Source organism: Bos grunniens, chromosome 20 (assembly GCF_055505025.1).
Source record: "Bos grunniens cultivar Pamir isolate PY7600 chromosome 20, Bosgru_T2T1.0, whole genome shotgun sequence".
Taxonomy (NCBI): Eukaryota; Metazoa; Chordata; class Mammalia; order Artiodactyla; family Bovidae; genus Bos; species Bos grunniens.
Window position 1 is genome coordinate 24,731,197 of NC_141184.1, and position 23,979 is coordinate 24,755,175.

The window sequence follows — 23,979 nt, forward strand, 5'->3', positions numbered from 1 at the left end:
CACACTTTCACTTTCTTTTTCATGGTCATTCTGTAAGTCAGAAATCAAAATGGAAATTGTTGGCCTTGAACTAGGATCCCTAAATTCGATGGGTGTAACTGGATCCTAGGGCAACAGGACAAAATTATGGCACTTTAATCACCAAAGGTAAGGAGTATGTGGTTACAATAATGGACAATGGAGTCAAAGCAAGTTAATCATTGTGTTGCTATAATAAAAGGGCAGTCTACTAAAAGCTTATTTGGTTTGTATAAGAAGATGAGTTTAGAATAGAATGAGCAGAAACCCAATTTTAGTCATGAAAACAGAGCCATGACCCCTAAGGGATGCTGGGTCCCATCCAACCTGTCAACATTTGTACTGTTGAATATATCTCTCAGACTTCTGCATGGGGAATACAGAAATTTACCAGGGCGACTGTGTCTTATGGAGAAGAAAAAAATCATACTTTTCTATGATTACTATACATTGGCTCAGAACTTATAATAATTCCTGGAAATCAAAAACATCATCCCAATAACCTTAGGATCTGGTACTCTAAAAGTGTAAATTTCAAAGAGAAATGTTTCTTCCAAGAGAGACAATAATAATTCTATTGAAGTAGAATTTTAACTTTCATTAGGCCACTTTGTGGTTCTTTGTGTCTCTAAATCAAGTCAGTAAATAAATTATTCAACATGTTGGTATACTATATTGGGTGATTTTTTTTTTAATATTACCAAGGGGAAATTTTGGCCTTAAAAAATGGAGATAAGGAAGAAAAAAAAACATATCTGGAATATAAGAGATGCCTTACGTATCCCTTACCATGTCCTGGGATTAAAATCAATGAACTACTTCAACAATCCAATTTATACAGGATTGCTAATGGAGGCCCTTAGGATTAAGGTTTAGTTCACCTCAGCAGGCAAACATCCAGGATCAGCTGAAGTGACTGATGACAGCAAAGGGAGTATGGAATGGTAGTAAATTAAGGTAGTTATAAAACTAGGTGTAACCCCATGATCAGTTGCTGAAATAAGGAATGAAAAATTATGAGAATTTTTTTCTTGTGAATGTATGTGTGCATGCTGCTCTGTCACTCAGTTGTGTCTGACTCTGTGACCCTATGGACTGCACCACACCAGGCTTCTCTGTCCATGGAATATTCCAGGCAAGAAACTAGAGTGGGTTGCCATTTTCTATTCCAGGAGATCTTCCTGACTCATGGATTGAATCTGTATCTCCTGCATCTCTTGTGTTGGCAAGTGGATTCTTTACTATCTGAACCACAAAAGAAGCCCTATCAGTTCAGTTCAGTCACTCAGTCGTGTCCGACTCTTTGCAACTCCATGAATCACAGCACGCCAGGCCTCCCTGTCCATCACCAATTCCCAGAGTTCACTCAGACTCACTCCATCGAGTCAGTGATGCCATCCAGCCATCTCATCCTCTGTCATCCCCTTCTCCTCCTGCCCCCAATCCCTCCCAGCATCAGAGTCTTTTCCAATGACTCAACTCTTCGCATGAGGTGGCCAAAGTTCTGGAGTTTCAGCTTTAGCATCATTCCTTCCAAAGAAATCCCAGGGCTGATCCCCTTCAGAATGGACTGGTTGGATCTCCTTGCAGTCCAAGGGACTCTCAAGAGTCTTCTTCAACACCACAGTTCAAAAGCATCAATTCTTTGGCACTCAGCTTTCTTCAAAGTCCAACTCTCACATCCATACATGACCACAGGAAAAACCACAGCCTTGATTAGATGAACCTTTGTTGGCAAAGTAATGTCTCTGCTTTTGAATATGCTATCTAGGTTGGTCATAACTTTCCTCCCAAGGAGTAAGTGTCTTTTAATTTCATGGCTGCAGTCACCATCTGTAGTGATTTTGGAGCCCAGAAAAATGAAGTCTGACACTGTTTCCACTGTTTCCCCATCTATTTCCCATGAAGTGGTGGGACCGGATGCCATGATCTTCGTTTTCTGAATGTTGAGCTTTAAGCCAACTTTTTCACTCTCCACTTTCAATTTCATCAAGAGGCTTTTTAGTTCCTCTCCACTTTCTGCCATAAGGGTGGTGTCATCTGAGTATCTGAGATTATTGATATTTCTCCCAACAATCTTGATTCCAGTTTGTGTTTCTTCCAGTCCAGCGTTTCTCATGATGTACTCTGCATATAAGTTAAATAAACAGGGTGACAATATACAGCCTTGACGAACTCCTTTTCCTATTTGGAACCAGTCTGTTGTTCCATGTCCAGTTCTAACTGTTGCTTCCTGACCTGCATACAAATTTCTCAAGAGGCAGATCATGTGGTCTGGTATTCCCATCTCTTTCAGAATTTTCCACAGTTTTTTCCAATGAGTCTTTTCCTCATTGGAAAAGTGGTTCAGATAGTAAAGAATCCACTTGCCAACACAAGAGATGCAGGAGATACAGGTTCAATCCATGAGTCAGGAAGATTTCCTGGAATAGAAAATGGCAACCCACTCTAGTTTCTTGCCTGGAATATTCCATGGACAGAGAAGCCTGGTGTGGTGCAGTCCATAGGGTCACAGAGTCAGACACAACTGAGTGACAGAGCAGCATGCACACATACATTCACAAGAAAAAAATTCTCATAATTTTTCATTCCTTATTTCAGCAACTGATCGTGGGGTTAATTTTCCACACTTTGTGATCCACAGAGTCAAAGGCTTTGGCACAGTCAATAAAGCAGAAAGAGATGTTTTTCTGGAACTCTCTTGCTTTTTCGATGATCCAGCGGATGTTGGCAATTTGATCTCTGGTTCCTCTGCCTTTTCTAAAACCAGCTTGAACATCGGGAAGTTCACGGTTCACATATTGCTGAAGCCTGGCTTGGAGAATTTTGAGCATTACTTTACTAGGTGTGAGATGAGTGCAATTGTACGGTAGTTTGAGCATTCTTTGGCATTGCCTTTCTTTGGGATTGGAATGAAAACTTACCTTTTCCAGTCCTGTGGCCACTGCTGAGTTTTCCAATTTGCTGGCCTGTTGAGTGCAGCTCTTTCACAGCATCATCTTTCAGGATTTGGAATAGCTCCCCTGGAATTCCATCACCTCCACTAGCTTTGTTCGTAGTGATGCTTTCTAATGCCCACTTGACTTCACATTCCAGGATGTCTGGCTCTAGGTCAGTGCTCACACCATCATTATTATCTGGGTCATGAAGATCTTTTTTGTACAGTTCTTCTGTGTATTTTTTCCATCTCTTCTTAATATCTTCTGCTTCTGTTAGATCCATACCATTTCTGTCCTTTATTGAGCTCATCTTTGCATGAAATGTTCCTTTGGTATTTTCCTTCAGGAAAATCACATCTGATTTATTGAAGAGATTTCCTACTCTTTCCCATTCTGTTGTTTTCCTCTATTTCTTTGCATTGATTGCTGAAGAAGGCTTTCTTATCTCTTCTTGCTATTCTTTGGAACTCTGCATTCAGATGTTTATATCTTTCCTTTTCTCCTTTGCTTTTTGCTTCTCTTCTTTCACAGCTATTTCTAAGGCCTCACCAGACAGCTATTTTGCTTTTTTGCATTTCTTTTTCATGCAGAAGGTCTTGATCCCTGTCTCCTGTACAATGTCACGAACCTCATTCCATAGTTCATCAGGCACTCTATCTCTCAGATCTAGGCCCTTAAATCTATTTCTCACTTCCACTGTATAATCATAAGGGATTTGATTTAGGTCATACCTGAATTGTATATTGGTTTTCCCTACTTTCTTCAATTTAAGTCTGAATTTGGCAATAAGGAGTTCATGGTCTGAGCCACAGTCAGCTTCTGGTCTTGTTTTTGCTGACTGTATAGAGCTTCTCCATCTTTGGCTGCAAAGAAGATAATCAACCTGATTTCGGTGTTCACCATCTGGTGATGTCCATGTATAGAGTCTTCTCTTGTGTTGTCGGAAAAGGGTGTTTGTTATGTCCAGTGCGTTTTTTTAGCAAAATTCTATTAGTCTTTGCCCTGCTTCATTCTGTATTCCAAAGCCAAATTTGCCTTTTACTTCAGGTGTTTCTTGACTTCCTACTTTTGCATTCCAGTCCCCTATAATGAAAAGGACATCTTTTTTGGGTGTTTGTTCTAAAAGGTCTTGTAGATCTTCATACAACCGTTCAACTTCAGCTTCTTCAGTGTTACTGGTTGGGGCATAGACTTGGATCACTGTGATATTGAATGCCTTGGAAACAAACAGAGATCAGTCTGTCGTTTTTGAGATTGCATCCAAGTACTGCATTTTGGACTCTTGTTGACTATGATGGCGATTCCATTTCTTCTGAGGGATTCCTGCGTGCAGTAGTAGATATAATGGTCATCTGAGTTAAATTCACCCATTCCAGTCCATTTCAGTTCACTGATTCCTAGAATGTCGACATTTACTCTTGCCATCTCTTGTTTGACCACTTCCAATTTGCCTTGATTCATGGACCTGACATTCCAGGTTCCTATGCAATATTGCTCTTTCCAGCATCAGACCTTGCTTCTATCACCAGTCACATCCACAGCTGGGTATTGTTTTTGCTTTGGCTCCATCCCTTCATTCTTTCTGGAGTTATTTCTCCACTGATCTCCAGTAGCATATTGGGCACCTACTGACCTGGGGAGTTTCTCTTTCAGTATCCTATCATTTTGCCTTTTCATACTGTTCATGGGGTTCTCAAGGCAAGAACACTGAAGTGGTTTGCCATTCCCTTCTTCAGTGGACCACATTCTGTCAAATCTCTCCACCATGACCCACCCGTCTTGGGTTGCCCCATGGGCATTGCTTAGTTTCATTGAGTTAGACAAGGCTGTGGTCCTAGTGTGATTAGATTGACTAGTTTTCTGTGAGTATGGTTTCAGTGTGTTTGCCCTCTGATGCCCTCTTGCAACACCTACCGTCTTACTTGGGTTTCTCTTACCTTGGGTGTGGAGTATATCTTCACGGCTGCTCCAGCAAAGCGCAGCCATTGCTCCTTACCTTGGACGAGGGGTATCTCCTCACTGCCACCCTTCCTGACCTTCAAAGTGGGATAGCTCCTCTAGGCCCTCCTGAGCCCGCACAGCCACGGCTCCTTGAAGCCCTATAAGTATATATAAATAAAAAAAATATTTTTTTATCTACCACAAGATATATTCTTCATAGTTTTGTCATGATATTTAAGTTATAAATGTCAAAGGAGAAGAGTAAACATTACCTGAATATTTTGCATGCTTCTCTGGGGAAGGGATTATTATATTCTCAGTTGTATTACATTGTCATTCCTCTTTATTTGGAGATTCCTTATGGATCAAGGAGATGTGTATGGGCTCTAATGTAAGAAGAGGTAGTCTACCATCAGTTTTATGTATCATGTTGGCAAGGCTGAGGTCTCCAGTTTTCCAAATACTAGTCTAGGTGATACTGTGAAGGCATTTTGCAAAGATGATTAAAGTCCAAATCAACTGACTCTAAGTGAGATTATTATTCTAAATAATCTAGATGGGCCTGAGTCTATCACTTAAAGGCCGTAAGAACTGATTGAGGCTTCAGTGAAGAATGAATTCTGATTGTAGATTGCAGCTTATAGGTGATGCCGGAGAGTTCCAGTTTACATTTCCTGACATTCCTGACAAATCTGACTAGTACCAGTTCCAACAATCATGTGAGACCATTCATAATATATGATGATCTCATACTGGTTTTCTGTCTCTGATTGGTCCATGAGTGATACGTATTCAGTGACCAAAAGTGGTATACTAGCCAAGTATAACCAAATATAGAAGGAAAGTTACCAACAATTATGTATAAGCACATAGGCTAAGTAGAAACATAAACTGACAATTTGAAGGACGATTTCCTGTTGCATATTGAAATCTGAAGCAACATATTAAAATGAATTCCTTAAAGACATTAGATAAAACATAATCTGCAATTTCTAACAGGCAAAAGGAATAGAAAATATATTGCTGATTATTTTCTGTATCAAATGAGTCAGACTATTTCTGTTTTCAAAGAAAAAATTCCCCTTGTGCAGGTATGTGTTTAATCCCTTAAGCGAGTTAATGAGATCTTTATAATTCAGTTTTTCCTGTTTTCTAATGTACTCCGAATTTTACTAATTATATATTAATATTTAAATGACATAAAACTTATGAAAAAATTTAGAAACAGGCTTTTAATATGTTAAATCTTTTGAAACTGATGGAATATGTTAAACTGTATATTGTGGATTCATGTCATTTCTCTTTAGTTATAGACATGATAATGAACAATAAACTTTGGTAGGAAAAAATATAGATGTTTATGTATTATTTAACACATCTTTATTAAGGGAGGAGATTATTTTGATACATCTCCCCACCCTAAGTAAAGAAAGAAATCTACCAATAATTTAGTAGAATAAATCAAAAAATAAACTTTTTACCATGTATATTCTGTATGGATTTACTTCTAAAAACTTTAACTTTTCTGAAGAAAAAAAATATGTTGGCAGATAGGCTCTCATGTTATTCATTACTAAGAAAAATGTATAAAAGGGTATAGATGCAAAGTTACTTCTTTAGTGTTTAAGTGTCTCTATTTCATTTGGATGATTAACATTTTTTGTTTCCAAAATTAGTTACTATCATGAGATTCATCTTCCCTGTCATATGTGAAGCATTCTGATTCACCTGATTTTAAAGAAACAAATGGTAAAAATAGATTATTTTTCATTCATGTATATATATTTATGTACATATTATTTTTTGGTCTATTATGAACTGCATTCTCACAGTCTCCAGTGTCAGCAACACTTTGATTCTCTTAATTTGGTTCCAGACTTGCCTAGATAAATGTGTTTTCTTATACATTCCATAAATTGACACAATTTCTAGAATAAAATGGCTCTTTACTATGAAGTTTAGAATATTTAATGTTTGATCAATTTTTAATGTTTGATCAGGGGCCATCTTATCACACTCAAATTGCCAGATGTGTTACAGAAGGACCAAGTGACAAAGATAAAACTTAACAGACTTCATCTTTTAATTGAAGATATTAAATGCAACAACTAGCTATTCAGTAGTGTACTGCTATATTTGATCAGCATACATATTAATGTATACAATGTAGATTAATGCAAATTTCCTGGAGGTTGCTTTTATAAATACTCTGGGGATATACAACTTATTTTCTCATTTTTACATCAATATGGAGAAAAAAATAATAAAGTTTAAAATTATTGCAGTAAGTGTTAAAAATAAGTATTTAGTTCACTGAATCTTTTAAAAAATATGTATAAAAATATAACACCTTGTTAGATTATGGGCTAGACATTTAGAGAAGATATTTTATTCCCTTAAGTCCACAAAGCTACTAAATGGTTTAAACAGAATTTATAATCAATTTTTCTGTGATACCATGGAATAAATTCTTTAATGTTATTGGACTCTTTTAGTATAAACATAAATAGTTTACACACTAATTTCTTAAAAATCAAATGGCAACAGCAAATAAAGGTAACTGTTAGCTGGGAGTAAGGGAAGGAATGAATCTAACTGAATGGGTCTCTCTCTTCTCCCTGCCCCCATTGCATGAAAGCAAAAATACACGTATGCACACACATGCGCGTGCATGCCCACACACACACGATCCCAGACAGTTTTTAAAGTATTAATTTTAGTATTTGCTTTGCTCTGTTTAACATTAAAGATATGTGTGTGCTCACTCAATCATATATAACTCTTTGTGATCCCATCAACTGCAGCCTGCCAGGCTGCTCTGTCATGAAATTTTCCAGGCAAGAATACTGGAGTGTGTTGCCCTTTCCTAGTCCAAAGGATCTTCCTGACCCAGGGATTGAATCCTCCTCTCTTGACTCTCCTGCATTGGCAGGTGGATTCTTTATCACTGGACCACTTGGGAAGCCCAAAATACGTACCACAGGGTCAAAAATCAGATGTGAAAAACAAAGGTAAAATAATTTATCTATAAAAACTATTTGGATAAATCTCCAATAGCACAAAGATACTTTTGAATTTAATATTAAATATGTAGAAATGAATGAAACAATCAGGCAGGTGAGTAATGAAGTTTGATTTCTGCCAGTAAATCACTTTTCCTGAAGTTTAATTCCAAATAATGACATTGTTTTATACCAATATGAAGAGAAGATTTAGGACAAAAATTATATGCACATTCTGTTCTATTGGCTATAATGTGTTGTAAATAAGAAATAGAAACATCACAATGCTATGTACCATGTAAGTACATCCTGAAGAAATAAAATCATTAGTTATTATGCTTAATTTAGACAATATATTAACATTAAACAGCACTTCAAAAAAAGAGATAGACTATCTTAAGGGACATAAAATTTAAATAGATACTAATATATAATAAAATACTTTGGTCACCTCAAATGCGAAGGGTTGACTGATTGGAAAATACCCTGATGCTGGGAGGGATTAGGGGCAGGAGGAGAAGGGGATGACAGAGGATGAGATGGCTGGATGGCATCACTGACTCAATGCACATGAGTTTGGGTGAACTCTGGGAGTTGGTGATGGACAGGAAGGCCTGGTGTGCTGTGATTCATGGGGTCGCAAAGAGTCGGACACAACTGAGCGACTGAACTGAACTGAATACATCCACACTACAAGGATATAAAAATTAATTAAAAAGACATTATTTCCCATAGACTCCTACCTACCACAGCAGGGAAGAAATCATTTGAGAGGAAAACAGAATCAACAGGAGGAAAAAGACAATGAGCATTAATTTAATATAGTTTTAAAGACATTTTAAAAAAATTTTAAAGGAATGAAATAATTTACTGAATCAAGAATACAAGAAATAGTAGAGAAAGAAACTAGGGCTAGAATAAATAGAATAATTATTGTGTCTCATTTAAGTATAGATAAATTTCATGCTTTCCTAAACAGGTTCAACTATTTTAAGCCTAATATTTTATCAAAAATATTGGAGAATATTTTGAAATACTAAGTAAAGCTGAATTTAAAGAACATTAGAATAGTAGTAATTTTTCAACATGCTTTTTAAGTTTCAGGCTGAGTTACAGAAGATGATGATGTTTTTAGCCTGTAAATTAATGTTATTTTACTCCAGTCTTCACCATGAGTTCTTATTTCTCAATTTTTTGACAAATACGTCACTAGTATACATGCTGAGAGGGATGTCTGTGAAAATGGTGAAGACATCTGAAAATTCTCTCCTGTAACAATGACAGGAAAAACTGGCAAAAACAGTCAGCTAGTCCAGAACTCTGGAAATCAGCCAAAGTATTTCAAAAAGTAGAAAATGTTTATTCTGAAAACAAAGTAATTCCAACATTAACAGTGTTTTGTGTGATGAGTTAGTTCGCCCTGTTTCTTTTCTTCAAGACTCACTGCTGTAATGGCTTTGAAAACCAGCAGCCAGGTAGCCACTGAAAGTGGAAAGAACAGTGTTTAGGCTTCTTCAATTAGATATGTTGAACTACATAAAAATTAAAATTATTTTGCCTCATAACACTCTGAACTGAACTGATAGCACTATTAATAGTGAAAGGGCAGCAAACCAAATAGTAGAAAATGTTTGCAAATCATATTCAATGAGGGGTTCATATCAGGAATATGTAAAGAACTCCTAAAATTCAATAGCAGCAACAACATAAATCAAAAATAGTCAAAGTATTTGACTAAACATTTATCTGACTGTGACATACATATGGCCTGTAGCAAAGAAAAAGATGTGTATCACCAGTCATTAGAGAAATGCAAATTTCTCCAAACCACCACGACGTTCCACTTTATACTCCTTAGGAAAGCAATGACAGAAAATTTTTTAACTATCTCCATAGTCTTTCCTTTTTTTGTAGCATTATATAATTGGAATCAAGTAGTGTGTATCCTTCTTATATTGGCTTGCTTTACTTAGTAGTATGTATCTAAAGTACCTCTCTGTCTTTTCACAGCTTGATAGCTCATTTCTTTTTAATGCTGGGAAATATTTTATATTGTGGATGTAAGAAAATTTCTCTATTCACCTCCTAAAGGATATATTGATTTCTTCTAAGTTTTGGTAATTATTTATAAAGCTGTTATAAACATTCATTTACAGGCTTTTGTGTAGACATAAATTTTAAGCACATTTGGGCAAATAGCAAGGAGCACAATTTCTTGATTGGTATATCTAGTTTTGTGAAACTGCCAAACTTTTAAGGTGTTTGGTATCATTTTGCATTCCCACCAATAATGAATGGTGGATATCCCTTGTAGTTCAATTGGTAAAGAATCGGCCTGCAGTGAAGGAGACCCAGGTTCAATCCCTGGATCAGGAAGATCCCCTGGAGAAGGAAATGGCAACAGACTCCGGTATCCTTGCCAGGAAAATCTCATGGACAGAGAAGCCTGGTGGGCTGCAGTCCATGGGGTGGCAAAGAGTCTGCCACGACTGAGTGACTAACACACAATGATAAATGAGAGTTTCAATTGCTACACATGAACTATAATTTTCAGTTGTCTCATTCCCTTACTTTGTACCTTGAAGACTTGAGGTTTTTATGGAAGCATTAAATTGGTGGTCAAGTTTAGTTCACATTTACTTCCCATTTTGGGGGGCAGTGAAAAGTAGTATCTTGCTCCTTCAATATCCCTTCCCTCTTGAACCACTTCCCACCTTCCCCCTTCCCACCCTTCTAGGTAGTCACAGAGCACCAAGCTGAGCTCCCTGGGATATACAGCAGCTTCCCACTACCTATATATTTCACACGTAAAAGTGAAGTGAAATCGCTTAGTCATGTCCGATTCTTTGCAACCCCATGGACTGTAGCCTACCAGGCTCCTCAGTCCATGGAATTCTCCAGGCAGGAATACTGGAGTGGGTTGCCATTTCCTTCTCCAGGGGATCTTCCCGACCCAGGGATCAAACCCTGGTCTCCTGCATTGTAGGCAGATGCTTTACCATTTGAGCTACCAGGGAAGCCCAATTTTACACATAGTAGTGAATATATGTCAATGCTACTCTCAGTTTGTCCCACCCCCTCCTTTCCCCAGTATCCACAGTTCTGGTCTCTACATCTGATTCTCTATTCCTGCCCTTCAAGCAGGTTCATCAGTACCATTATTTTTTTAGATTCCATATATATGTTTTAATATGATATTTGTTTTCCTCTCTCTGACTTACTTCACTCTTGTATCGCAGACTCTAGTTTCATCTGCCTCACTACAACTGATGCAAATGCTGAGTAATATTCCACTGTATATAGTGGAATATTACTTCTTTATTTGTTGAATTAGAGCACTTCCTAACAGCATACTCAAAAGAAAAATCAAAATGGATTAATAACCTAGATGCAAGTCCAGAAACTATAAAACTTTTAGAGGAAAACATAAGCAGAACACTCTGACATAAATGCAGCAACATCTGCTTTATCTAACCTCCTAGAGTAATGGAAGTAAAACCAAAATTAAATGAGACCTAATTAAGCAATTATATGTTTGAAAGTCAAAGTTTTATATATTAAAATCTTATTTAGAGAAAAGAATCTGAGGCTTAGAACTTTTTCATTATTTTCCAACTTTATTTCCCAATAATTTATTATTAGAAAGTAATAGCAAATGATTTTATTTTCTGGATAAATAAGAATTAGTATAGCATCCAGAAGAGTTAAAATTTGAAAGAGGAACTATAATATTCTGATGATAGAGGTGTGTGCCTGGTTTAAATTCACATGTATAATCAAAAATCTTTATAATACTGTGGAACCACATTGTTGCTAGATATTAATTATTCATTTTCTTGTCCAAATGCTCTAAAAATTTTGAGCACCTACAATGTTAAAACAATGTACACTTTTTCTTCAAATCTTAGAGCATTTAGCACAGAGTTCAATTTGTAGTGTTCAATATAAATTATGAGTTAATGAAGTGGCTTATAAATTCAATTATAGAACAGTAGCAAGGTGATTTAATGAATATTTGGCACCTCACATACTCAACTGGAGAAAAGTGTCTGCTTCTACAGTGTTTTATCATCATAGATTATATACATATATGTGTGTATATGCATATATTACATTTATATACATAACATATATTTATACTTATGATACAAATGTCAATGTAAATGTAGAGTGAAAACTGCTATATATGGAGACAAGAAAGGAGTGTTTATAGCATTTTGAGGCTGTAATGGAACTTATATTGAGGGATTCTGCTGAGTCCATAGTTCTAAGAGGGCTTCTTTCCTGCTGAGCAAGCAGTGCTTGGTGCATGCATGACTGAACTTCCTGAATAAGTGTAGCATCCTGCAGCTGTGAGTCACGGCGGTGTTCAGAGGCCTCAATCTTTGTTGATTCGAGCATCATTCATGGAAAAACTGCTCCAGTTGATTTATCGCTCTTTGTCCAGTTCCAGATTATTTTATGAATACATGTCACAAAAATCAAAAAAATAAATATTATTTTGGTATTAGAAGTAAGAACTTTTATACTAAAACTGTAGTTTCAGTGATTATTCTTAGGGGAAAGAAAACTGAAAAATAGCTTTTCCCTACTTTTCAGCCTTTTGCAGATTTTAAGAATCAAAGCAGTTTTCATGTTCTGTATTTCTTTGCAGCGATTTTTGCAATAGAAGAAAATAAAAGCATCTGCTGAGATTCTTTGCCCCCCTGGGATTGAGGAAAATAGGAAAAATATAAAGGCAATGATAAATGGATTTGAAAAGTATATTTTGTGATTTTTTTTCTTTAAAGGAATTAGTATGTATTTGTTAAGTATTTATGAGTTCTTTTTAAAAAATTATTATTATTATTATTTTACTTTACAATATTGTATTGGTTTTGCCATACATCAACATGCATTCGCCATGGATGTACATGTGTTCCCCATCCTGAACCCCCTTCCGACCTCCCTCCCCATACCATCCCTCTGGGTCATCCCAGTGCACCAGCACCAAGCTTCCTGTATCCTGCATCCAACCTGGATTGGTGATTCGTTTCTTATATGATATTATACATGTTTTAATGTCATTCTCCCAAATCATCCCCCACCCCCCGTCCCACAGAATCCAAAAGACTGTTCTATATAAGGTGAAAAGACATCCTTCAGAATGGGAGAATATAATAGCAAATGAAGCAACTGACAAACAACTAATCTCAAAAATATGAGTTCCTAATAGAAAGGTGTTTTACTGAAAAAAAAAATTTATGAACAGAATATTCAGGTGATTTCTAGGTCAGTACATTTAGAAATACCTGATGGACCTAATTGGATGTATTTTTTCTTTGCTAATATTAACAATTTACTTTTTATTGTAGAGAAATAAATGGTATGACCATTTACCAAATATAATATCTATTTTCTTCCAGTTGGTACACAAGAATTATTGATTAATATATCCAAAAGGTTTAGTAGGCATTTGGGGTTCACTTTGTTCCTCTATAGTGAATATCCTCAAAGCTCAGTTGTCCTCTTATCTTAGTGAACTGGGTATATTTTTTTAACTCATCCTATAGTATCACCCTATAGTATCCCATGGACAAAGGAGCCTGGCAGGCTACAGTCCATGGGGTTGCATGGGCCGGACACAACTTAGTGACTAAACCACCACCATGGTATCACCTGTGCTATCTTCAAGTACAAATATAATTTCCTTCCCCAGGTCTCACTCCTTTAAACTTGTTTTCAACATTCAGTGATGTTCATTAGTCATCACAGTTTATCTTTGGCCACCCTCCATATTAATAACATCTTTAATTTCTCTATCACTGTCACTTTTTTGTATTTCCTTTACTCACATCAGTTATTTGCATTCACTAAATACCTGGGAAATTTTCCTTATCGTAAATGTGCCTTTATTTCTCTAAATAAAGCAGGTCTCCTTTTTAAATTTGACTCAACATTTCTTGGCTAAGGTAAGACATGACTACTTGGATGTCACAACTTCCTCAAAACAACATATATAAAATTGAATGTATTTTATACCCTACCTCTACCATTAGGCTGTGAATTTTAAATCATTGTAACTAGACTCAGACACATCTTTATGAATCAAAATAGGAACCATTACAAGCAACAAAGTTTTGCCAAGAAATGTTTGTTTATCCCTGAAGTGTAAAAATCCATGTGTCAGCATTTAAAGAACTCTTGGAAAGCATTTTCTGCCCCCTGCTGGTTGTGGAAGAGTTTTCCCTGAAAAAAATTTTTGAAAAAAATTGTCAAGATGCTTGATGAAGTGGTAGTCAGTTGGCAAGAGGTCAGGTGAATATGGCAGATGAGGCAAAATTTCATAGCCCAATTTGTTCACCTTTTGAAGCATTGATTGTGCATTATGTGGCTGGTCATTGTCGTAGAGAAGTATTGGGCCCATTCTGTTCACCAGTGCTAGCCCCAGGCCTTGCAGATTTTGGTGCATCTCATTGACTTGGTGAGCATACTTCTCAAATGTAAACCAGGATTCAGAAAGCTGTAGTGGATCAGATAGAGAGCAGACCACCAAACAGTGACCATGATCTTCCTTGGTGTAAGTTTGGCTTCAGGAAATGCTTTGGAACTTCTTCTCAGTCCAGCCACTGAGATGGTTATTACTGGTTGTTGGATAAAGTCCACTTTTCATTGCACATCCCAATCTGATCAAGACATGGTTCATTGTTGTTGCATAGCAAAAAAGAAGATGACAATTCAAAATGATGATTATTTTTTTAATCAGCTCCTGAAGCTCCCACTTGTTGAGCTCTTTCACCTTTCCAATTTACTTCAAAGGCCAAATGACTCTAAAATGGCTAATGTTGAGTTCTTTGGCAACTAGTAGTTGTAAGAAAACCAGATTTGATGGTGGCTCTCAGTTGATCATTTTCAACTTCAGATGATTGGCCACTGCACTTCTCATCTTCAAGGCTCTCATCTCTTTTGCAAAACACTTGAATCACCACTGTACTGTACATTAATTAGCAGTTCCTGGGCCAAATGCACTGTTAATGTTGTGAGGTGTATCTGCTGCTTTACAACCCATTTTGAACTCAGAAAAATCACTTAGATTTTCTGTTTGTCTAACATCATTTCTATAGTCTAATATGTATGTGTGTGTGTATATATATATATGCATATATATATAAACAGCAAATAATAAGTCATTAGTAAAAAATGATAAAGCAAGAAATGTGCATTAAGATGATATATAATATAACCACATTTATTTAAGAATGTATTCTAATATCAAATGGCAAAATTAAAAACACAAAAACAGAATTTTTACACCAACCTAATATGTTTTAGGTCAACAAAAACAAGACCAGGACGTGACTGTGGCTCAGATCGTGAACTCCTTATTGCCAAATTCAGACTTAAATTGAAGAAAGTAGGGAAAACCACTAGACCATTCAGGTATGACCTAAATCAAATCCATTATGATTATACAGTGGAAGTGAGAAATAGATTTAAAGGACTAGATCTGATAGAGAGAGTGCCTGATGAACTATGGACGGAGGTTTGTGACATTGTACAGGAGACAGGGATCAAGACCATCCCCATGGAAAAGAAATGGAAAGAAGCAAAATGGCTGCCTGAGGAGGCCTTACAAAGAGCTGTGAAAAGAAAAGAAGTGAAAAACAAAGGAGAAAGGAAAGATATAAACATCTGAATGCAGAATTCCAAAGAATAGCAAGGAGAGATAAGAAAGCCTTCTTCAGTGATCAATGCAAAGAAGTAGAGAAAAGCAACAGAATGCGAAAGACTAGAGATCTCTTCAGGAAAATTAGAGATACCAAGGGAACATTTCATGCAAAGATGGGCTCGATAAAAGACAGAAATGGTATGGACCTAACAGAAGCAGAAGATATTAAGAAGAGGTGGCAAGAATACACAGAAGAACAGTACAAGAAACATTCACGACCAAGATGATCACGATGGTGTGATCACACACCTAAAGCCAGACATCCTGGAATGTGAAGTCAAGTGGGCCTTAGAAAGCATCACTATGAATAAAGCTAGTGGAGGTGATGGAATTCCAGTTGAGCTATTTCAAATCCTGAACGATGATGCTGTGAAAGTGCTGCACTCAAAATGTCAGCAAATTTGGAAAACTCAGCAGTGGCCACAGGACTGGAAAAGGTCAGTTTTCATTCCAATCCCAAAGAAAGGCAATGCCAAAGAATGCTCAAACTACCACACAATTGCACTCATCTCACATGCTAATAAAATAATGCTCAAAATTCTCCAACCCAGGCTTCAGCAATACATGAACCGTGAACTTCCCGATGTTCAAGCTGGTTTTAGAAAAGGCAAAGGAACCAGAAATCAAATTGCCAACATCTGTTGGATCATGGCAAAAGCAAGAGAGTTCCAGAAAAACATCTATTTCTGCTTTCTTGACTATACCAAAGCCTTTGACTGTGGGGATCACAATAAACTGTGGAAAATGTTGAAAGAGATGGGAATACCAGACCACCTGACCTGCCTCATGAGAAACCTATATGCAGGTCAGGAAGCAGCAGTTAGAACTGGACATGGAACAAAAGACTGGTTCCAAATAGGAAAAGGAGTACATCAAGGCTGTATATTATCACCCAGCTTATTTAATTTATATGCAGAGTACTTCATGAGAAATGCTGGGCTGGAGGAAGCACAAGCTGGAATCAAGATTGCTGGGAGAAATATCAATAACCTCAGATATGCAGATGACACCACCCTTATGGCAGAAAGTGAAGAGGAACTAAAAAGCCTCTTGATGAAAGTGAAAGTGGAGAGTGAAAAAGTTGGCTTAAAGCTCAACATTCAGAAAACGAAGATCATGGCATGTGGTCCCATCACTTCATGGGAAATAGATGGGGAAACAGTGGAAATGGTGTCAGACTTTATTTTTGGGGGCTCCAAAATCACTGCAGATGGTGACTGCAGCCATGAAATTAAAAGATGCTTACTCCTTGGAAGGAAAGTTATGACCAACCTAGATAGCATATTCAAAAGCAGAGACCTTACTTTGCCAACAAAGGTCCATCTAGTCAAGGCTATGGTTTTTCCAGTGGTCATGTATAGATGTGAGAGTTGGACTCTGAAGAAGGCTGAGCGCTGAAGAATTGATGGTTTTGAACTGTTGTGTTGGAGAAGACTCTTGAGAGTCCCTTGGACTGCAAGGAGATCCAACCAGTCCATTCTGAAGGAGATAAGCCCTGGGATTTCTTTGGAAGGAATGATGCTAAAGCTGAAACTCCAGTACTTTGGCCACCTTATGTGAAGAGTTGAATCATTGGAAAACACTCTGATGCTGGTAGTGATTGGGGGCAGGAGGAGAAGGGGACGACTGAGGATGAGATGGCTGGATGGCATCATTGATTTGATGGACTTGAGTCTCAGTGAACTCCGGGTGTTGGTGATGGACAGGGAGGCTTGGCATGCTGCCATTCATGTAGTCACAAAGAGTCAGATATGACTGAGTGACTGAACTGAACTGAACTGAACTGAACTGATACTGGTGAGTGAAATGTACAAAAATGTTTAAAATATTTTTAAAATGACTCATGGCTCTAGAATTCTTAGGGATTCTGATTCCATGTTTCTGACTCCCAAGGATTAACCCTCTCAGCAAATGGGAAATAGTACATTACAATGTGTGAAGTTCTAAATTTTGATTAACTCTGTTAGTGTACATTTATCTTTGCACTTGAGAAAAGTCCAACAAAATCTAAAATCAAGCAGAGATTGAATAATTTCAGTTCTATAATTGCTGTATTTCTGGTATTATCTATTAGTAACAATGTTTTACTCATTCTTTTTTCAAGGTACTGTAGAATTTTGCTCTTCTAAATCTAAGGAAAATGCCATCACTGCTAGCACAGGATAACTTGTTTCCTTAGTCTCTACTTCCTCTGTTTGACACTTACCTCTTATGCTGTCTTTGTAAGTGACTATTTTATTTCTTTATTCCTTGTATTAATAATTATTTTAGGCCTCTTTTAAAATGCAAATAATCCCTCTAACTTTTAACAAATGATTTTTTCCCTCATTTCTGTCTTTCAAGTCTCACAAATCATCTTATGCCCACAATAATTTGGAACAATTAAAAAAGTGGAATTCTAGTTTAATTAGGCTTATACCATATGAACCCACCACAATTAAATATCAGGTTAGTATTCACACATACTATTTTAACTGCATTTAATATATATTCCAAGTAAATATATTCACAAAATCAAATTTTCATAAATGAAATATCTATTCTTATACCTGAGAACACAGCAATCATTTCCAAATTGGATGGGAAGTATTTTTTTACCGTCTTGAGTTTTTTCCTCTTCAAGCTGTGGAATTCCTCCTTTAATATACTGTAACTTAATACTGAGATACATGGTTAACTGAACATAAACTATTATGGATGTGATAAGAAACAGGAGAGGAGAAAAAATATTATGTAGAAATTATCTCAAACTGATTTTTTTTTAAATTCTTACACCTATTAAAATTCTCAGTTCTGAACTGGATCACATTGTTGTTCAGTTCAGTTCCATTCAGTCGCTCAGTTGTGTCCGACTCTTTGCGACCCCATGAATTGCAGCACGCCAGGCCTCCCTGTCCATCACCAACTCCCGGAGTTCACTCAGACTCACGTCCATCGAGTCAGTGATGCCATCCAGCCATCTCATCCTTGGTCGTCCCCTTCTCCTCCTGCCCCCAATCACTTCCAGCATCAGAGTCTTTTCCAATTGGAGCCCCCAAAAATGAAGTCTGATACCGCTTCCACTGTTTCCCCATCTATTTCCCATGAAGTGATGGGACCAGATGCCATGATCTTCATTTTCTGAATGTTGAGCTTTAAGCCAACTTTTTCACTCTCCACTTTCACTTTCATCAAGAGGCTTTGTAGTTCCTCTTCACTTTCTGCCATAAGGGTGATGTCATCTGCATATCTGAGTTTATTGATATTTCTCCTGGCAATCTTGATTCCAGCTTATGTTTCTTCCAGTCCAGCATTTCTCATGATGTACTCTGCATAGAAGTTAAATAAGCAGGGTGACATTTTACAGCCCTGATGTACTCCTTTTCCTATTTGGAACCTGTCTGTTGTTCCATGTCCAGTTCTAACTGTTGCTTCCTGACGTTGTAGCTACTTGTAAATCTGTTTAGTGAGCTCATTGCAATAAACTCAACCCAATCCAGCTAATGTCCTTTCCACAGTGATCCTCAGTTTGAAATTGCATCCCTGTGTGTTCCCAAGTTTCTGTTACTGTTTGCTATGTGTCACATCTTATGGGTCATACTTTGTCACGCACACACTAACTTATTTTTAACTTGAGTCTAATGATAGATGCAGACAATAGAAAGTGGAAGAGTATTAATAAACCAAATAATTGCAATAAAATGTTCCCATTTTTATCCTTGCAACCTGGGAATATGTCACCTCTTTATGATAAAAGCAACTTTGTAAGTTATGACTAAGCTAAGAAACAAGATGAAAGTTTATCCTGGGTTATCTGGGTGAGTCTAAGAAGGGCCAAAATCAGATAAGGATTTCATTGTCACCTGGTGATGATGAAAATGGAGTAAGAGTTTGGAAGATGCCACACTGCTGTCTCTGAAAATGGAGAAAGAATCCCCAAGCCAAGAAGTATGAGAGCCCTCTAGAAGGTGGGCTTCCTTGGTAACTCAGCTGGTAAAGAATCTTCCTACAATGCAGAAGACCCCAATTTGACTCCTGGGTCAGAAAGATCCCTGGAGAAGGGATAGTCTATCCATTCTAGTATTCTTGATTTTTCCTGGTGCCTCAGTTGGTAAAAATCCATCTGCAATGTGAGAGACTTGGGTTTGATCTCTGGGTTGGAAAGATCCCCTGGTGGAGGGCATGGCAACCCACTCCAGTATTCTTGCTTGGAGACTCCCCATAGACAGAGGAGCCTGGTAGACTACATCTGTGAGGTCACTAAGAATTGGACTCAACTGAGCAACTAAGTACACACACACACTAGAAGGTGAAAAAGATAAGGAAACAAATTCTCTCCTAGTACTCAGCAGAAATTGTTTTAGTTTGTTTATAAAAGCAATAGGAAAGTAAGTGGATAAATCCTGAAGGTCATCAGTGTCTAATAAAGCAATTATTTCAGAGGAAGCTATAGATTTTGAGGCAAGAGAAGATCAACCTCCCTGTAGAAGGTGTAAAGAGATATTTCCACAGTTGAAGGAGGATCAGAACAGTTTAGAAGTTTAAGTTCCATGGGATTTAACTATAGATGCATCCCAATTTTCAAAATTCCACTCCTACAAAATTGATTCCCTACTTCAAAGTAATGGACCATGAATATTTTGGAATTTCTTTTGTGGTATAACTTGATTACTAGAAGGATTAAATTTAGGGCTTTATTTTCAGAAATTTTAACCATGGAGCTGTAAAAGTTTAAGATATTCAAAGAAGCAAGAGCTTGGGTTTGGCAGTTAATATTATGAGTTCCTCTTTTAATCCCTAAATTCTCCAGTATATTTTAAAACAAACATCTAACCTTATTATACTGTTTATTTTGACAACATTTCTTATGGTAGCAAATAATTTGTTACCTAATATCTTTTGTTGTCTAATCTCTTGATTACAAGTGATGTTTTATGTCATTGTTTTGTCAATTTCCATGTTTTACCACATAATATGATGTACAAACACTGTCTTTACCATTGCAAATACTGTCTTTAGTATCTGTAATCATATAAGATCACTATGGATAAACTGTACACAATTCAAATTACCCATTTTAGGGTTCTGTTCCACTAGAAACATTTGCTGTACTAAAGTTTATATCTGAAAACAAGAGAAGCAGAACTTACTAAAGAATATACATAAAAGCATTTGTTAGAGGCATCATTGAAAGTGAAGTCACTCAGTCATGTCTGACTTTTTGTGACCCTATGGACTGTAGCCTGCCAGTCTCCTTCATCCATGGGGTCTTCCAGGCAAGGGTACTGGAATGGACTGCCATTTCCTTCTCCAGGGGATCTTCCTGACCCAGGGATCAAACTCCAGTCTCCTGCATTGCAGGCAGACTTTTTACCATTTAAGCTACTATATAATCTGTGCGACATCATTGGGGATCATTAAAAAGTCTAGGTAAGTATAGAACAGTCTTTTGGACTCTGTTCTATTGGACTTCTAAGTCCAACAGTTCTTTTGGACTCAGAGAGGGAGGTGGGGGATGATTTAGGAGAATGGCATTGAAACATGTATAATATCATATAAGAAATAAATTGCCAGTCCAGGTTCGATGCAGGATATAGGAAGCTTGGGGCTGGTGCATTGGGATGACCCAGAGGGATGGGGAGGGAGGTGAGAGGGGGGTTCAGGATTGGGAACACGTGTACACCCGTGGTGGATTCATGTTGATGTATGGCAAAACCAATAAAATATTGTAAAGTAATTAGCCTCTAATTAAAATAAATAAATTTAAATTAAAAATAATAATAATAAAAAATAAAACACTGAAAAAAAAAAAGAAAAAAAAGTCTAGGTAAAGCTGATTTTTTTTTTCCATCTGCAGTTAGACCCTGAAATCAGTAGGGCCATCAGCAAAGAAATATAGGCACAAATTAGGGAAGCAAGGAAAAACTTGAATCTGTGAGGATGTGCTGGAACCCACAAAGATAGCCCAAAACCCTCCTTAGTCTCTCAATACCTGAGTGTCACCTAGATAGAGACATTCCACAGGAAAAGATAATACCCTTTATCATGAAGCAAAACATACACCTGGCCCCAGTATTGGATGATCTTAAGGAATCCATCAGGAGTTAGAGGAGCCTGGCTGCTTCCTCGCATCAATGGCAGAAGAGACAATATGTGACCAGCTGTAATCTCTCATGCCCTGCACTGACTTTTTGTGATTAAAAGAAACATAGCCACTGTTTCACCTCCATCTTCAACATCTCAAGCTATCTCTGGTTCCTTCTCTAGAGTGAAGAGAATTCTGGGAAATGTAGGTGATTGAATACAAATCCTGCAATAGTATCCAGAATGTTGGAAACCATATAATGCTATTACCACCTATTCACTGTAGATTGGAGTCAGAGTTGAAGTAGTGTCCAGATGACAACTAGTTCTACTTGAATTTGAGCCTTTAATTGTAGGGAGTTTAGGTGTTCTGCTATAAAGCTCAAGATGTTGGAGAAGAGCACTAGTGGGAGGATAGTGGGGGTAGTGGCTAATAACCTATCATAATTACAAACTTAACAACTCATGTAACTACATGATTGGCACATATAACAGTTCAACAAATACTTGTTGGATGAAGGATGATTGAACATTCTAGTAATCCTGATCTTTAGTAGAATAAGGGTCTTTATTCTTCATTGCATCTTGAAATTAATTATTATAACTTTATCTGTTCAAACACCTAATGCACTATTTCTAATATACTTGACATTGAATTTAAGTTTATCTATCTTATTATGGTGAATGTACATCTCATATTCTCCAGATCACAAACTCAATGATAATTATTTGAACGTATTTATTTACTCAATAAGTATTTCAAATAATTTAAAATATCAGAGATATGTGAGGAATCTGGAAATATAAAGTGTTTTAATTTGAATATATACATGAACTAAACTAATGTTAGTATTTGTTCATTCATTTTATGCTCCTTTTTGTTTACAAAATTATTTTGTAAAATTTTAAAAATCAGTATGTGTTATATATAAAAATATTTTTATATTCACAAACTAAATTTCATATTTTAAATATTAAAATGTATTATTTTTTCATTTTAGATAAGATACAAATTTTATGTTTATAACCTCACAAAATATTTACATAATAGTGTTTCCTCTGTTCACATGAATGACCCAATTCAGTGGTTCCATAATTTAACATTTTGTAATAGTAGCCTTAATATTGTTTTTCTATAAATTCTGAGTTTGATATTTACACTCTATAAAGTCAAAAAATTTTCTCAGGAGGAAACTAAAGTCAATTTGACCCTTAAATCTCATTTTATTCTTAAAACTCTAGAGATTCTAGTTCATTATTTCTTCAATTCTAATACTAATAGTATTTTCCTGAGTATATAAACTCTCCATTAATACATAAACTTGATTTGCATTTTTATAATATCTTTCAGCCTTGGCCAATCTACCATTAATATATGCAGTAAATCTAAATGACAGCGATTTTAAAATTGCAATCCATTACGCTATTTGTAGTGATAGTCCTTAGGTCCTTTTAATAGGTTATATTTTAAGTAATTTAGTTTTTTAGATAAAAGCAGTTTGATAACTAGTATTTTCAGGCAATTAAAAAAAAGTGTGTTGGATGAGGGCTTTGCCTGGAAACCCATCTGGGAAACCCAATGAAATACGTCCTTCAAAGTGAGTAAAGTTATGGTTGATGAATTTGATGATTGTCCTAATAATGTATTTCACCTTTCTATACTCAATGATAATGGTGTAGAAGAGAAAGTATTGACTACTTAGTATGTCCCAGGCAATTTCTAATGACTTTATGTAGTAGCATGATTACTCATTTTTAATCTTTTGTACTTTCATGACATTATGCTATTCATTTGTTCATGGAGTACTGGCTGCATGGTGGTGAATAATCTTCTAGGCTGGATAGCCCCTATTTAGGGTTATTCATTATGGGGAAGGAAGTGATTTTGCAAGCATTACTGACCAGGGATCTCGAACTCCTAAATCAACAGAAATTGATAAGTGGTCAGAAAAGAAATTCAGGCAAGGTTTTTATAGGACTTGTGCTACAGCACAAGGGAGTAAAAATAAGGAACAGTTTCCTTACTCCTGTGGGAGTGAGTGTGCTTGTTTCTTATTGAGGGTGAGAGTAGAGGTAGGTTCATAGATTGGGTTGGAGGGGTGGCTTAGAGTTGGCTTACCCAACCTCTTATCGATGCTGTGTGCAAGGTGCATGTGTAGTACCTTGCTTTTGTTCCAAGCACACTATTTTTGCTGTGTTTTTTTTTTTTTTTTGGTCATTTTGTATCTTCTTCATAATTTGGGCTGAGATAAGGTTTCCATCCTTGGGTCCAAGGAAGATCCCCTGGAAAAGAGTATGGCAACCCACT

At 36.7% G+C, this 23,979-nt stretch overlaps 1 long non-coding RNA gene across 1 annotated transcript in view; it reads left to right on the plus strand.

Annotated features, from left to right (window-relative positions):
* The window catches only part of LOC147350165 (uncharacterized), a 39,132-nt gene that overhangs the window by 4,929 nt on the left and 10,224 nt on the right, over nt 1-23,979 (plus strand). Inside the window, exon 2 of the long non-coding RNA XR_015149194.1 lies at nt 15,212-15,319. This is a non-coding gene — a long non-coding RNA (uncharacterized LOC147350165). The remainder of the gene's footprint in view (nt 1-15,211; nt 15,320-23,979) is intronic.